At 41.7% G+C, this 16,526-nt stretch overlaps 1 protein-coding gene across 2 annotated transcripts in view; it reads left to right on the forward strand.

Annotated features, from left to right (window-relative positions):
* The first annotated feature begins 648 nt into the window (after positions 1 to 648).
* GPR156 (G protein-coupled receptor 156) overlaps positions 649 to 16,526 on the forward strand; it is a 118,067-nt gene continuing 102,189 nt past the window's right edge. The window contains exon 1 of one of the 2 annotated variants that reach the window (XM_058731271.1): positions 649 to 865. The gene's annotated coding sequence lies outside the window, so the exon portion shown is untranslated. The remainder of the gene's footprint in view (positions 866 to 16,526) is intronic. The other variant, XM_058731269.1, reaches the window with a different exon arrangement.

Consider the following 16,526-nt stretch of genomic DNA (forward strand, 5'->3'; position numbering starts at 1 on the left):
TTGAGAGAGAGTCAGCGCAAATGGGGGAAGGAGAGAGAGAGAGAGAGAGAGAGAGAGAGAGAGAGAGAGAGAGAGAGAGAGAGAGAGAAAATCCAAAGCAGGCTCCAGGCTCTGAGCTGTCCGCACACAGCCTGACACGGGGTTCAAACCCACAAACCGTGAAATCACTATATGAGCCAAAGTCTGCTGCTTAACCGACTGAGCCACCCAGGTGCCCCAACTTCGTCTTTCTGACTATGATATGAGTACAAACTCAACGTAAAGACTTTGGAAAACCTAGAGAGCATAAAATAAGAACACTACTTGGTGACTCCATCCCAGAAATAAAAAAGGGAACTTTTGCATGGAATCCTTCCAGCCTTGTTCCTGTCGAGTTTGGGCCAGAGGGCCGGGCCGAGGCGGCTAGGGTAATGCTCCCGCCGACCGAGGGTCGGAGCCGGACGGCAGGAGGAGGGCGGCGGAGCGGGCGGCACACCGCGAGGCCCGCCGGGAGCGCGGCGCGCCCGGTTCGCGAATCCGTGCGTCCTCGCCGTGCGGGCCTCCTGGGCCGAGCGCGGGGTCCGGCGCGCCACGCGGGGCGGCGCCAGGGGAGGGGCGGGAGGCGCGGCCCCGCCAGCGCCCCGGCCGGAGGCGGCCGGGGAGGGCAGCGCGCGCCCCGCGCAGACCGCAGAGGCGGGCGCCGCCGTCCAGCCGCCCCCACGCCCGGCCCTCGGCGCGGCGATGGGCGCGGCTGCCTGCCCTTGCCCTGCCCCCCGTCCCTCCCGGTCCTTTCCAGCCCCGCGAACCCGCGAGAGACCCGCGGACCGCGGGCGTCCCGCTGCCAGACGCGGGTTTGGAGCTTTTCGGCGGTCGGAGACCTGGTGAGGTGAGCAGCGCGCTCTTGAGGATCCCAAATTCGGGATTTTGTAGGACCTCTCTGTGGACACTATATATCCACAAAACATCAAACACTTACCTTCGAAAAGTGGAAAGGGGGCAGGGCTTTCTTTCCTTTCCAGAATCTGGGCAGTTTCTTTGGAAACGGATAGGAAACTATCTTCGGAACTACAGGCGAGCCCTGCCAGGGTCGCTCATCAGGAATGCCAGTGGCAGTTTCCTGAGAGGAGAGGGGAGGGTACCGGTATTGGGTGGGCAGGGGCGCTGTGGCTGTTCTGTTTTGTTGAATGAGCGACAGACTGCTGAAATTGAGAGATCTGGGACCAGTGTTCCACAGCCTCCTCGCCGAACTTGTCCCCAAATCTGCCTTGCAGGGGCACGTTCACCCGGGATGCATGGTGGTTGGCGGGTAGGATGGACTCCCTCACCGGGAGTGTGAAGTCCCGAACAGAGAAAGTTTTATTGTCTGTCACACTGCCTTGTTCGGGGCAGAGGAGCGTCGCCCTGGAACTGCAGCATCCTTGTACCCTGGCGGGCACCTGTTTCCAAAGTAGCTCTATCAGAAGCTAGAGGCCACTTGTTAGAACTCGATGTTTGAATAGTGCATCTCTAAGTATACTCGTGCTACTGCAGAAGATGAACCTTGTTTTTCTTGAAATTTGAGTTTTGTTAACATTTCAGAACAGAAATCTGTGGGGAGAGAGGTGTGCACTTTCTCTTCCTTTTGTTGGTTTTCTAGGTACAAGCATGCATGAAGAGTAGACAAATTATGTCCTAGCCTGTAATGAAATGTCTTTCTTGGTGTGGTCCTTTAAGCCAGGATATAGAGGATAGCATTAAATTATTGCATCCCTAGGTCCAAGTGAGAGATATTCAGGTGGGGGGGTTAATAGCTGGAAAAACTGTTGTATTAGGCAGCGAGGCCTGCAAAGGAAAATTAATTTTTCGCCATCAATGGCGAGATTCAACACAGAAAGCCTCCCTGCAGGCTGAGTAGCAGCCAAGCTTGCAAAACAGTAGCTTCTTCCTTTGTTGCAGTTGGAGCAAATGCGTGTGGAGGTAAATGGCGGAGGAAGTGATTGTATATAGTGTAAGGCAGTTTGATTCTGGAGAATAAAATGCCTTGGCAGGCTTTCTTGAGTTACGGATCCGGAAATGTGGGGATAGAAGGCTCTCTGGTCTCTGTTTTGGCAGCTTCATTCCACTTCTGGGCCACCACTGTCTCTGGAGTGCTCCCTGTATTTCCCCTTCTCTTCTACCGCCAGCTTTTAGCTTCTCCCTCTTCCCCAATAAAGTCTAGAGTTGAGCCTTGTCAGAGGCAGAGTTATGGTAGCCTGGGGATAGAGAACATCAAGTCTTAGTGAAAGCAGAATTGTGGCCTAGGAGGATCTAAAGGGCCAATGGGATGAAGCCATCTAGGGTCTCAAGAGTGGGAGAATAATGATTGAGAGAAGGAGATTCTCTGGGGAGAACAATAGGTGCTTACAATTTGTTTCCTACTGAGGATTTTAATATTTGCATTTTGTTGTTTGAACATAAGGGCATTTCCAGATGGGGTTGGGGGAGTCAGAGGACTTTTCTGCCCTCCCACGCCACTAATTAATATTGCACTCCCTTGTAGGTTTTCAGAGAATAATCGGGGGCAGGGGGAGAGATTAGAAAGAAGTACTGAGGCTCTGACTTACCTAAGAGACAGTGGAACAAGGACTAACTTGGGCAGAGAAGTTGGACTTAAAAATTGGAAGGAAGGTTCCACATTTAGTTAAAAAACAGAACCTTTATTTTGTGGAGAGGTGTTGAGAATTATAACATTCATATTTAGTTGCTGGTGAATTTTGCCTGATAAAGGATGCAAATCCCTACCTCTCTCTCTCTCTCTCTCTCTCTCTCTCTCTCTCTCTCCTTCTTTTTCTTTTTCTTTTTCTTTCCAACAATTTATTATGAAAAATTTTCCTACATACAGAAAAGTTACCTACCTCACTTTTTATAAACACGTGACTATCTTGGGATATAAACTTGTTAAATAAAATCAGAGTTTGAAATTGAGAAATATGTGATCTGGGCCCAGACAGAGCTTGAATCAGAAGGTGTGTGTGAAGGATATTAATATTGTGAAGGGAAAAAAATGTGGGTCTTATTCTGACTCTTCCCTAAGAGTCAGGCATATCTCTTCATTTCTTCCTTTTTCCCATTCTTAAAACATCAGTTAGATTATATCACTCCCTTGGTTAACACTCTCTAATGGTACCGTTAATACTTTGTATAAAATCCACCTCTCTCGAAAGGTTTACCAAAGCCCTATGTGATCTGACCTGTTTAACCTCATACTCTATCACTCTCCCCTTTCTCGCTCTTCCTTCTGCCTGAACACTCTTCCTTCAGATACTTGCACTGCTTCTGTCCTCAGTTCATTCAGGTCTCTTTTCAGATGTGACCTCTTTGATCAGGACTTCTCTAACCACGTGATCCAAAACAGCCCTTTGTCAGTCTCTGTCCTCTGACCCTGCTTTTTTCTTCGTTGTTTTATCATTACCTGGCATTATATAGTATTTCTGTTTCTTTGTCAGTTGTCCAATATCTCCCACTCAAATGTCAGCTCCATAACGAGAAATTTTTTGTTGTGTTCATGGTTATGTTCCTGTTTGGCAAATTATAAGAAATTAATAAATAATTTTTGAATTAATTAGGTAATTAAATGACACAAGGCATTAACTCCCATAAAGATTGCAGAACCCTTGGTAAAATACTAGAAGTCCTTTTAGGTAATTTGGGTCAATCAATATTTTATTGGTAAGCGATGATCTTGGAGATCAGTGGCCTCTATTATCCTCACAGTGCTTCTAAACTGAAGCCTGTGCTGGAAGCTTGGCCAATTTTGACAAACCCACATTCTAAACAAGATACAAAAAACTTCAATCCCAGAAATTTCCCTCATGCCCTTTTTGGGTCATTCCTACCATCCAGAAGCAAACTTTGTTATGATTTGTATTACCATAGATTAAATTTTTTTAACATTTACTTATTTTTGGGAGACAGAGACAGAGCACGAGTGGGAGAGGGACAGAGAGAGAGGGAGATACAGAATCCAAAGCAGGCTCCAGGCTCTGAGCTGTCAGCACAGACCCCAATGCAGGGCTCAAACTCACGAACCATGAGATCATGACCTGAGCCGAAGTTGGACACTTAATCGAATGAGCCATCCAGATGCCCGTGTATTATCATAGATTAGTTTTGCATTCTTGACCATCCATATAAATGTATTCACACTGTATATACTTTTGCATTTGGCTTCTCTTTGCTCAATATGGTGTCTTAGATTCCTCCATGTTGTTAAGTATATCAGTTTTTAATTTCTTTTTGTTCTAAGATAATATTCCATTACATGAATATCTACCATGTGCTTATTTATCCATTCTCCTACTGATGGGCACTTGGGTTGTTTCCAGTTTGGAGCTATTCTGTATAAAGCTGCCATTCTTACAGGGTCTGCCTCATCTTGAATCCTATGTATTTTATTTGAAAATCTCTATGTCACCAGTGCTGAGAGAAATATGGCAAGGTTATTGGGGCTGTGACTGATGTAGCAGCCTGCCTGCAGCATAGTGAGTGTCTTCTCTAGACAGCTCCACTGGGCACTGACCTACCTCCTATTCCAGAGGAAGAGCACTTGGAAAATGAATGTCCAGGCAAACTGGAGAGACCTCAGGAGCATTTTCAGTGTTTTTAGATCCTTAAAAGGGACTCTGTAGAACACCTGCTGCCATTACTGCTCTATTCCCTTCCTCCTCTCAGCTCCCCACCCCAGTACAAGTTGACTCTAATCAGCCACTGAACATTATACTATCAAGGAGTTTAAATATTTATGAGCAAGAGTCTTGTTCGGAGCCTGATAAAATATTTATGTGTTTCCATGGGGCATTGGTTTCCATCTAGACTTCTCAAGGTGTTTTTCTGAGGCACTTGTCATAATCATGAGGTACTCAGAGATAGATGATATGGCCAGAGAATATCTTGTGTTCTTGAACCCCAGCTTGCAGTGTACCCTGCTTTGGTAGAGCTGGGGGAGGATGAGCAAACAGAAAAATGTGCATTAATAGTGCCTGGATCAGGAGAAAGATTGTGTGTGTTGATGAAAATGGATTGAAAACCGAATGGCTTATGAATATAGCACTGCTAAAGGTGGGATTGTGGGAAAGAACCTGTTAGAGCGAGGAGGGATTAATGAAGGTCAGATGCATTCATTTCAGAGAGAAGCACAAAGGAACCAGCCTGTAAAAGACAGAGTCCCTTTGACACTGATGTAGACAAGGCCTATATACAGAAACTATACGGAGTGCTATAATTATCACGCCTGTTATGAAACTATGGAGGAAAGGGTGTAGACTAGTCAGGGTTTCCAGGTGGAAAGCAGAGAGCTAGCTATTCCATGGGGGATTCTTATTTTCCTCCAAGGAAGAAGTGTCTTTTGAGTAGAGTTCTAGAGGAGGTGTGGGACTTTGGCAACTGTGATGTGGAAGAACATTCCCTGAAAGAGTAACTTTAGTGTGTATGTGAGTTAGGGCCAAAGTGCTGGTGTGGCTTGAGTAAGGTGAAGAGGTGGGGAGGGTCAGGTCAGGGCAGTTTGCAGTAAGAGATAAAGCAGGAGAACTATAGGCCAGCTTGTCAAGAACACAGGAGTGTGGACTTTAGTCTGTTTGTTGTAGAGAACCATGTAACTTTTGACCAGAGACTCATCAAAATTTGAGCAATTCCTGAGAGGTGCAGCCAGCCCAAGCAAGGCCTTGAGGTCTGTTTATGCCCAAGGAGCTTCCAGAATATTTTGCTGTGTCCAGTCCAGTCTACAGACTGTGAGGTCTATTCTAAAGGAGGTAAATGAGAGGGAGGAGAGATTCATTCAGTTTATTCCTAGGATTGACCAGAAACAGGTCTCACCAACCACCTTCTTGCCCTGCATAGCATAAACTGAAAATGTGCCAAGTCAAATTGAATTCACAGGCTGTGTGCTTGGCTCTTCTCCATGGCCACTTTGCCTCAGTAGGGGGAGTTGAGAGGGTATAAGTACCCCTTTATTACCTCAACCCAAATCTGGGTCAGTATATTTCAGTTGTGGGTTGCCAAGCAACAGAGAACTAAGCAGTGAGGCTGGCAGACCATCAATGCAGAACTCAGGCCTGCTTTGACCAGACTACTGGGCAGTGACTAGAAAGAGGCAACTGCCAGTAGAAGGTTAAGGTGATGCAGCTTGATAACCTATAGACGGGACTGCCTGGCCCCCTTCCACACGTGTTCTCTCTTCATATTGCAAGTTCCTTCTCAAAAGTGCCCCAGAATGTTTACTTTTTAGCTCATGATGAAAATAGGGAGGGAAATAGGGAGAGGTGTTAAGCCTATTGGCATCTGTACTTTACGATGTTTGATAAGGAAGAGATCATTGTGGAAGAAATGGCTCAGGTGAATTCAGTTTTCAGTGCTGCAGTGAGGAGATTTGCATAGACATAGATTAGCAGAAAGCTTAGGAGTTCTGATGGAGAGAAGTGATTTCTTGGTATGAGGACCAGGAATAGCATGGGAGGGCCTCTTAGAGAAATTTCATTATTCTGTCCAGGGCTTTGTTGGTTGAAATTACTCTCTTGCTGCCATGGGTGCCTGTTCCAGAGTGACAGTGGGAACACCCAGGAAAGAGTGCTCTGGGCACTGCCACCTATCCATCCTGATTCTCCAAGGGTAACTGGGGAGACCTTGAGAGAGAAGACAGAAACAAATATCTTAATAGGAAAATGAAGATGTGGGCTGCACTGACGGTATGGTAAGGGTCTAAAGTACAGTCTAGCAAGATTCCAGACCAAGGATCCTTCTTGCCTCTAATCTGAGATATTCCTGGTTTTCTGCATGAAATGGAGTCTCCCAAAGGCCACATTAGCTGTAGTAGGTACTCTGAACACACAAACAGAATGCATGCTTAATTGAGTATCTTTTCCAAATGGACATTTTGATGATTCTCTGATTGTGCCCTGGCTCATGATAGCTGCCTGCTTTTGGATGCTGGTAGAATAAACCCAGAAGATGGAGTAAAGAGGGAACAGGGAAGATAATATCAAGAGACAAGGAAGGGAAAAGAATAGTGATGATGTGATCCTAGGTACCCACTTATCTACAAGTGAATACTGGGATGAAAGGAGTTCAAATAACTACCCATGGGGATCTCAACATGCAAATATTGCTGACTTCCAAGGCAGCTGTAAGGAGAAAAGAAGGGCTGAGACATGAAGGCTGCTATCACAATCAGTCTGTGGAATATTAATACTGGCTTGACACACCAAAACCCATAGCCACACCACAACTGTGTGATGACAACAGTAACATGCTGTCCAAACCCCTTCTCCACTTCCACATATTCTTTAATTTGTAATATTAGGTATATATATGTGAGACATTCATCTATACTTACAAAGCTACACAAACACAGACCTGCTTTAAAAAGTTAAATATAAAGACAAAAAGAAATGATTCCAAAATATTATCAGTAGTAGGATTATAAATGATTACTTTTTTGAAAAAACTTAATCAGGGGCACCTGGGCAGCTCATTCAGTTAAGCATCTGACTTTGGCTCAGGTCATGATCTCCCAGTTTGTGGGTTCGAGCCCCACATTGGGTTTGGCTCAGTGCTGACAGCTCAGAGCCTGGAGCCTGCTTTGGATTCTGTGTCTCTGTCTCTCTCTGCCTCTTCCCTGCTCACGTTCTCTCTCTCTCTCTCTCTCTCTCTCTCTCTCTCTCTCTCAGTCTTTGTCTCTCTCTCTCTCTCTCTCTCTCTCTCAAAAAATGAATAAACATTTAAAAAACTTAATCATATTTTCCATGAACACTGTAGCCTTTCTCTGATAATCAGAAAAACACTGAATAAAAGATCTATTAAAGAGGTTAAGTAGGGAGATAGAAGAAGAGTCATGGAGAGAGGACAGTAGGATTGTACAAGAAGAGAAAAAAAGATGTTGAAAGATGAATGAGTGATCATAAAAGTTAATTCTTCACAGGCTGCTAGCTTCTGCATATTATTTTGTTTATTATTGAATATTATGTAGCTGTTACCCCCAGAAGATCTGCAAGCTTCTATTATCATGAAACCAAATTCCAAATACTGAGCCAAGAAGTGTCACTTCTCCAGGGCCTTAATGCTATCCTGTGGGTAACAATTGGAAGGCCTACAACTGTATTCCAGTGGTCTTCAAAGAATCTTCCACCAAAGTGCTAACACAGAACACTTCAAAACTGGGCGGCGGCATCTTTCCCACAGAGTTTAATTTATTTAATTTAATATTTATCCCTGCAGAGGCTGCAGGCCAGCCTTATGTATCTCCTCTCTGAAGCACAGAACAGCAGCTAACAAAGGCTGTCAGTAGTTGGAGTAGTGGGATTTTTCCAGACAAAAGCTTGTTCTATTCTCATCCGTGCCTCTGCCGGCTGCTCACTGGCTCAGGCAGCCCCTTGGGAAGCTCTGTGGCTGAAGCTTCAGAGAGATACATGTAGTTATCATTTCACAACCACTGGCTTCCTCCAGAGGCATTGTCAAGTTTGTGCTTTAATTGCCTGTTGTTGAGAGACACAGGTGAGGCTTCTCTACTACAGCAGAAGTTACTATTTACCCCTCCCCACCAGGATCAATTTAAAGCAAATGCCAAAGAACAACACACCCCACTGAACTTTGGGGTCTGGCATTACTTGTAATTATAAGGTCAATAAATCCTTTTCATGTTTTAAATTTATTACATATTTAAATTGTATAAGCAATACACACTCATTATAACAAATCTAGTAAGACAGTCATCTATAAAGAAAATGTTATTAATCTCCACCTCCTTTTTCTTCCATCTTCCTGACAAAACCACTCTTAAAAGTTAAGTGTGTTTCTTTCATGCCTTTTCTATGTTCAAACAAATATGTATTTTCTATTTCTTTATATAAATGAGATCATATCATACCAGTTACGCTGTTATTTGTTTCATTTTATTTGTCATATTATGTACATTATTCTAAGCAAATAAATTTAATTGATCCAATTTCTTTTTTTAAATGTTTATTTATTTTGAGAGAGAGAGAGAGAATGAGCGGAGGAGGGGCAGAGAGAGAGGGAAAGAGAGAATCCCAAGCAGGCTCTGCGCCATCAGCACAGAGCCCCATGCGGGGCTTGATCTCACAAATCATCAGATCGTGACCTGAGCTAAAATCAGGAGCCAGTCACTTAACCGACTGAGCCCCCAGGTGCCCCCTAATTTCTTACTTAACAAAAATTTTTTTAATGTTTATTTTCAAGAGACGGAGACAGAGCATGCACAGGGGAGGGGCAGAGAAAGAGGGTGACACAGAATCTGAAGCCAGGCTCTAGGCTGTTAGCACAGAGCCCGATGTGGGGCTCGCACTCACGAACTGTGAGATAATAACCTGAGCCGAAGTCAGACGCTCAATTGGCTGAGCCACCCAGGCGCACCCCCAATTTCTTATTTTTAATAGCTACTTAATATTCCTTTGTAGATGTTCCATAATTTTTCCCATTATTTCTGTATTGATAGATATTCCAGTTTTTCCTCTGGTTGTTGTTGGGGTTTTTTAAATGTATATACAACAAATCATGCCACAGTAAACATTTTACATTTATCCTTACACTTTGGTTTCCATTTCCATAGGAAGATTCCCCAAACTGGGATTTCTGGGTCAAAGGGAATACACACAATTTTACTTCTCATTGTGGGGCTTCCCTACAGCAATTGTTTGCCTCTCTTCTTTTGTCTTTCTTTCCCCTCTCCCACTGCCTTTCACCAGGGAAGCCTGTGTATTTAGGCAAGAGAGCCCTGCAGTGAGAACTCCTCCTTGCCAAGTGTGGATTATATTAGCTCAGTGGGAAATGGGGTCTGTAATGTCTTGGCTGCATTGTGTCTCTATTGCTTCTGGTTGGCCAGAGTGTTCACAGTTCCCCTTGCTCATTTATTCCATGCTGTGGAATTATACATGGTCTTCATATGTGGTAGGAACAGCGTGATCAGTTGCAGGGTGGGGGTGGGGGATGGCTTTCAGAGAAAATAGGCTGTTACAATGCTTTTTCACAACACCTTATCTGCCATGTTCTTTTTTTATGCCTTTTCTTTAATAGTGGAATTGAGAAAAGTTCTTCAATTCTATCGCAGTTGTCTCCCTCTATTTTGAGGGATTTGGGATTTGGGGAGTTTTATGAGTATATAGTCAATCAACTACAACTGATTACTTGACATGAGGCTAATTAGTTAAGAAGGTAGGGGGCTTGGAGCTTAAGGATCAGTGCCAAGCAACAGATGTGAACATTTTTAAACAAATGGTTTTTAACAAACCTGGTATTAGGAGCGAACTTCCCAGCACTACTTGGCTTTCATTTTTAGTTTTGTTCTTGTTTGCATGTAAAACTTTAATCTGGTCCACCAGACCAGAGAGGAGTGGGATTCCCACCACACCAGGGCTGGAGAAAATACCAGAGAAGCACTAAGGGAAGCTGGTGAGTACACACAAGTAAAATATAAAATGTGAACTAACAAAATAGTAAGAAGTAAATGAGATTTTAAAACCCTCAGCTAAAGGCTGCTGTGTGACCAGAGACCTAGGAGCTTATACACACTTTATAGAAATTTGTGATCTCTAATTCTTATTAGAAACCCAGTTGTGAGTCTATGTTCAGAATGCAAACATTAGCAAAAGAGTGAAAGAAATTAAGTTCTGTACCAAACATTTTGCTATTGGCACCTATAACACATGTTGCAACTTTTACTCAGTAGCTTTGAAATGGATATCTATGCCCAAGACTGAAAACTAAAGGAAGAAAAGAAAACCAGAATAGAAGTTGTTGCAATTAATTTCTAAGGAGAAATTTTAACTTTAGCTTGAGCATGTATGAACCTGTAGAATAAACATTAGCCTTTGTGTTAATACATACTTTTATAGAAACTTTTAATTTTCAAATACACACTGACCAGTAATAATGATAGTAAAACCAGTCCCCATAATAGGTTTGTCTTTTATAACTTAGGAATTCTGTAATGTCTCTTAATTGGTCTCATAGTTAATAGTAAGGATAGTTATATCTTATACTGTTTGCACTGTCATTTGTGTCTGTAAAGATTATCTTTAAACAGTTTGGTCTTGTCAGTAAAAATATTTTCAGGTTAAATATATTATAAGACATTAAGCATCTGCATCTGGCTACTACTCCCATAGAGGACATCTAGAAAAACTAGATTTTATTTAAAAAAAATTTTTTTAATCTTCATTTATTTGTTTATTTATTTTTAATTTTTTAATGTTTATTTTTGAAGGAAAGAGACAGAGCGTGGGTGGGGGAGGAGCAGAGAAAGAGGGAGACACAGAATCTGAAGCAGGCTCCAGGCCCTGAACTGTCAGCACAGAGCCCGATGTGGGGCTTAAACCCATGAACCACAAGTTTATGACCTGAGCCAAAGCTGAGTGACTGAGCCACCCAGGAGCCCCTAAAAAAACTAGATTTTAAAAATTTATTTGAGGACAGGGGCACCTGGATGAATCAGTTGGTTAAGCATCCAACTGATTTGGGCTCAGGTCATGGTTCATAAGTTGGACTTCTGTGTCAGGATCTGCACTGTCAGCACAGAGGTCGCTTGGGATCCTCTCTCACCCTCTTTCTGCCCCTCCCCTGCTAATGCTGTCTCTGTCGCTCAAAATAAGTAAATAAACAACAACAAAAAAATTATTTGAGGGTATAAGAGACCCACTAAGGAAGCCAGAACTTGAGAGCTAAGACCTCATAAAGAGAAAGTGAGTGTCCTGCATAGTAGTTTGCTTTTCCCTTAAGACATTTTCCTAAGTAGCAGGTGAGGAGAAGCTAAGAACCCAAGCAAAAAGCAGCTGCTAAGAGTCAGAAAAGCTGAGCAGAACATTCTACAGTTTGAAAGGGCCAGGGAAGGGTGGGAGGGGGAAGGAGTTCTAGGACACTAAACGAGCAAGGATATGAGATGCCTGATTATGAAAAGAAAAGAGGCAGAGAGGCCCAATGATCTAGACAATTTATCTTTCAAGTTGCTTTCCATTTATAAGTAGCATAGACCAAAAGGTAAAAAAGCCAAACAGAAAGCAGATGCTAAAAAAGCCAAGAAACTAACCAGAGCTACTTGCAGTCTTACTGTGCTGGGGAGATAAAAGTTGGAGTGTGGTCCACCAAGGTGGAAGGGCCTGAAAAGCAGTGTGATGGTGACTTTCATATCTGTTTCAATGAGTCACAGGATACCCAGATTTCTGGCTAAACATTATTTTGAGGTATATCTGTGAGAGTGTTTCCAGCAGAGATTAGCAGTTGCATTGGAGAACTGAGTAAAGCAGTAGGCCCTCCCCAGTGTGGGTGAGGATCATCCAATCCATTGAGGGTATGAATGGAACAAAAGGGTAGAGGAAGGGTGAAATTTCTCTGCCTGACAGTTTGACCTAGGACATTGATTTTCTCCTGTCCTTGGCGCTCTTGGTTCTCAGGCCTTCACACTTGGACTGGCATGTATACTATCAGCTCTCTGGCTTGCAGGACTTCAAACTATACTACTAGCTTTCCTGGGTCTCCAGCTTGCAGATAGCTGATCACAGAATTTCTCAGCCTCCTTAATTGCATGACCCAGAACTTTATAATAAATCTCTTTTACTTATATATAAAATATTGGTTCTGTTTCTCTGGAGGACCCTGACTAATACAAACATCCTAAGCTTTCAGTTGGGACTCCTAAAGGACTATATCTGAGAAGTTAGCAGAGAAATAGACCTGGTCTTATTGAAATTGAAATCTAATTCCCAATCAGATCAGTTAGTGATTGGATTAAAGTAATATGTTTATATTATAGTACCCTAGCAGAAGCTAAAGAACATATTCATTGGAGAAAAGAAAATGACCCAGAACTACTGTATTTTTATTATATGGTTTCTGATATTCAGTGAAACAAAATAAAAGCAGGCATACCAAGATACATTTTCCAGAATATGGTGCAGAAAGAGAGAATGCAGACTCCTTGAGTTGAGAAGACAGTTTCAAGTCCAGGGTGACCAAGGCAGCTGGAGTTTGGGGGACAGAGTATCAACATGGAGAGTAAACAGAGAGAATTCCAGAAATCATCACAGAGTACACGAAGTATTAAGCTGAGTACTAGTCAGCACATGCCTACAAGGAAGCTACCTAGGGATAGAAAAAGAACCACTCAAAAGGATTAGGGGGAACAGTACTTGCTGCTCACACAGGGCTATGAATAGTGCCTATTCCCACTGGTCATACTAAAAAAGCTAGTAACTCAGAGGGTATTGGGTAGTGGGCTCTGAGAGATAACGCTTTAGCAGTGGGGAATAATTAGCCCTACAATGAGCACTACTCTGATTCTGCCTAACACCTTAAAAAAAGACCCTATAGGGCCAAACTATTCTCAATTAACTATGTCTTAGAACAAAGCTCAAGAATATTTAGAGGAATAAGAAATTAATATTATGTGTAATTGGAAGCTGTGAGGGCACAGTAAAACATTTGAAGAGATGGTGAATGAGATATTTTCAACAAAGATAAGGATGGCAGTGATTTCTCTATCAGAAACAATGCAAGCAAAAAGGCAGTAGAAAAATATCTTTAAAGTACTGGAAAAAAACCCAAACATTTCCAACCTAGAATTCTATACCCAATGAAAGTATCTTTCAAAACAAAGACAAAATGAAGACTTTTGCAGATATATAAAAGCTGAAAGAATTAATCACTGACAGACGTGCAGTACCAGAATGTTAAAGGAAGTTCTTTCAATAAAAGGAAATGGTATCAGTAGGAAATATAAATCTATACCAAAAAAAAAAAAAAAGCACCAGACATGTTAACTATGTAATGATTTGTCTTAAGATTTAAACCTCTCTTAAATATAACTGTCAGTTTAAATAAAAATAAAGAATAACGCGGGATTTATAACATATGTAAAAGGAAATATATGATGATGAGCACAAAGACTGAGTGGCGATATGGAAGTATATTGTTACACTACATGTGAAGTGATATGGTATCATCTGAAGATAGATTGTGACAAATTAAGATATCTCTGTAAACACAAAAACAGTCACAAAGAAAATAAAACAAAGAAGCATACTAATAATCAGCCAACAAAGAGATAAAGTATAATCATAAAAATACTGAATTTGCCTATGAGAATTCAGAAAAGGAGGGAAAAGGGAATAAGGAAGAGATGAGAAAAATAAAAGACAATAGCCACATAATAAATATATTTAAACTTAAATATACCAATAACTACTTTAGATGTAAATGATCTTAACACCTCAACTAACAGACAGAAAGTGCCATATTGGATTTTAAAAAAGCAAAGCCAACAATGTACTATGTACAAGAAAGACATTTCATATATTATGACACAAATGGATTAGAGAAAAGGATGGGAAAGATTTACTATGCTAACACACTGATAATCAAAATATATCTGAGGTTTGCCTGGGTGGCTTAGTTGGTTAAGCATCCAACTCTTGATATTGGCTCAGGTCATAATTTCACAGTTCATGGGATCGAGCCCCTCATTGGGCTCTGTGCTGACAGCACAGAGCCTGCTTGGGATTCTCTCTCTCCCTCTTTCTCTCTCTGCTCCTCCTCTTCTCTCTCTCTCTCTCTCAAAATAAATAAATAAACTGTAAAAAAAAAAATCAAAGTATAGCTGAAAAGCAATATTAGATTGCAGAGCAAAGGATATTACTAAAGATAACAAAAATAATTTCATAATGACAGTCGATTTGTCAAGGAGACATAACAATATTAAATATACATTTAACAACAGAACTTCAAAATACATGAAGCAGAAATGATACAACTTCAAGGAGCAATTGACAAATTCACAATTGTAGTCCAAAATTTCATTAGCTTTTTCTCAGTAATGGATATAACAAGAAGACAGAAAATAATTAAAGATATGGAAGAAGGAGCCAACAGAATCAGTTTGACCTCATTGATCTTCATAGAGCACTGTACCTATCAATAGCAAAATATCTATTGTTTTCAAGTGCATGTGGAACATTTACATAGACCATATTCTGGGCCCCAGAATAATTCTCAGTACATTTAAAAGGATTCAAGTCATACAAAGTATATTCTTAACCACAATACAATTAGTTAAGAAATCAATGATAGGTGTGCCTGAGTGGCTCAGTTGGTTCAACATCTGACTCTTGATCTCGGCTCAGGTTATGATCTTGGCTTAGGTTATGATCTTGGCTCAGGTTATGATCTCATGGTTCATGAGATCAAGCCCTATGTCAGGCTCTGTGTGGACAGCACAAAACCTGCTTGGGATTTTCTCTCTTCCTCTCTCTCTGCCCTTCCCCAATGTGCTCTCTCTCTCTCTCTCAAAATAAGTAAGTAGACACTTTAAAAAAAGAAATCAATAACAGAAATATTCAAATGTTTGGAAAATAAGCAATGCACTTCAAAATAGCTCACAAGTCAGTCAGGGCACCTGGGTAGCTCAGTCAGTTAAGCATCCCACTCTCGGTTTTGGCTCAGGTCATGATTTCACAGTTTGTGAGTTCAAGCCCTGCATCCATCTCTGTGCTGACAGCACAAGACCTGCTTGAGATTCTTTCTCTCTCTCTCTCTCTTTCCCATACCTTCTCGTGCACACATTCACTCCCACTCTCTCTCTCTCTCAGAATAGATAAATAAACTTGAAAAAAGTAGCTCATGAGTCAAAGAAGAATTCAAAAGGGAAATCAGAAATTATTTTGGACTGAATGAAAGTGAAAAGTATCAAAAACAGTACTTAGGTGAAAGTTTATAGTGGTTAAGGGTTTGTAAAGAGACAAGTCTCAAATCAATACTGTCAGCTTCCATGATAAGAAACTAGAATAAAAAAGAGCAAATGAGACCTAAAGGAAGCAGAAGGAAGTAATAAATATCAGAGCAGAAATCAATAAAATGGATAACAAACAGACAAAAAAAAGTAGAGATCAATGAAAGCAAATGTTGATTAATTGTGACTATCAATAAAAGCAGTAAACCTCTAGCCAGATTGATAGGATAAAAAAAGAGCAGATACAGTTTGCTAATGTTATAAATTAAAGAGGTGACATCATTACACATTCTGCAGATATTATAAAAACTTTATTCTAATAATTCTATCCACTTAGATAAAATGAACAAATTCCTTGAAAGAGACAAACTACAAAAGTTCATTCAAGAAATATTAGACAATGAAAAAGCCCAGATCTATTGAAGAAAGTCTCAGCAAACTAGGAATAGAGAACTTCCTTACAGTCTCTTCCTTTGCTGTCCTAACAGCTGTTCTCTCATAGTGTTTTCGATAAACTTGTGTCTCCTTTGTGAATTGAATTCTTTCACCACCTGCACTGCTGGCCTACACCCAATTGGTTTCCCTTACATTTGGTGGAGCCCATACTGGTCGCTCTGCTAGCCTAGGACTTTCCTTGGATTCTCTGGGAATTTCTCAGGACTTTCCTTCAGTGGACGACTCTGGTGTTCCTTGGGGGAACTGACAACATCGGGCTGAGGTTACTTCTCAGTGAGGATCAGAAGTCCTGGGGGAACCAGCTGGACTGTCCTTGCCTGAAAGAGTGAAGGATTTCCCCTCTTGCCCT

The sequence above is a fragment of the Neofelis nebulosa genome, chromosome 5 (genome assembly GCF_028018385.1).
Source record: "Neofelis nebulosa isolate mNeoNeb1 chromosome 5, mNeoNeb1.pri, whole genome shotgun sequence".
NCBI lineage: Eukaryota > Metazoa > Chordata > Mammalia > Carnivora > Felidae > Neofelis > Neofelis nebulosa.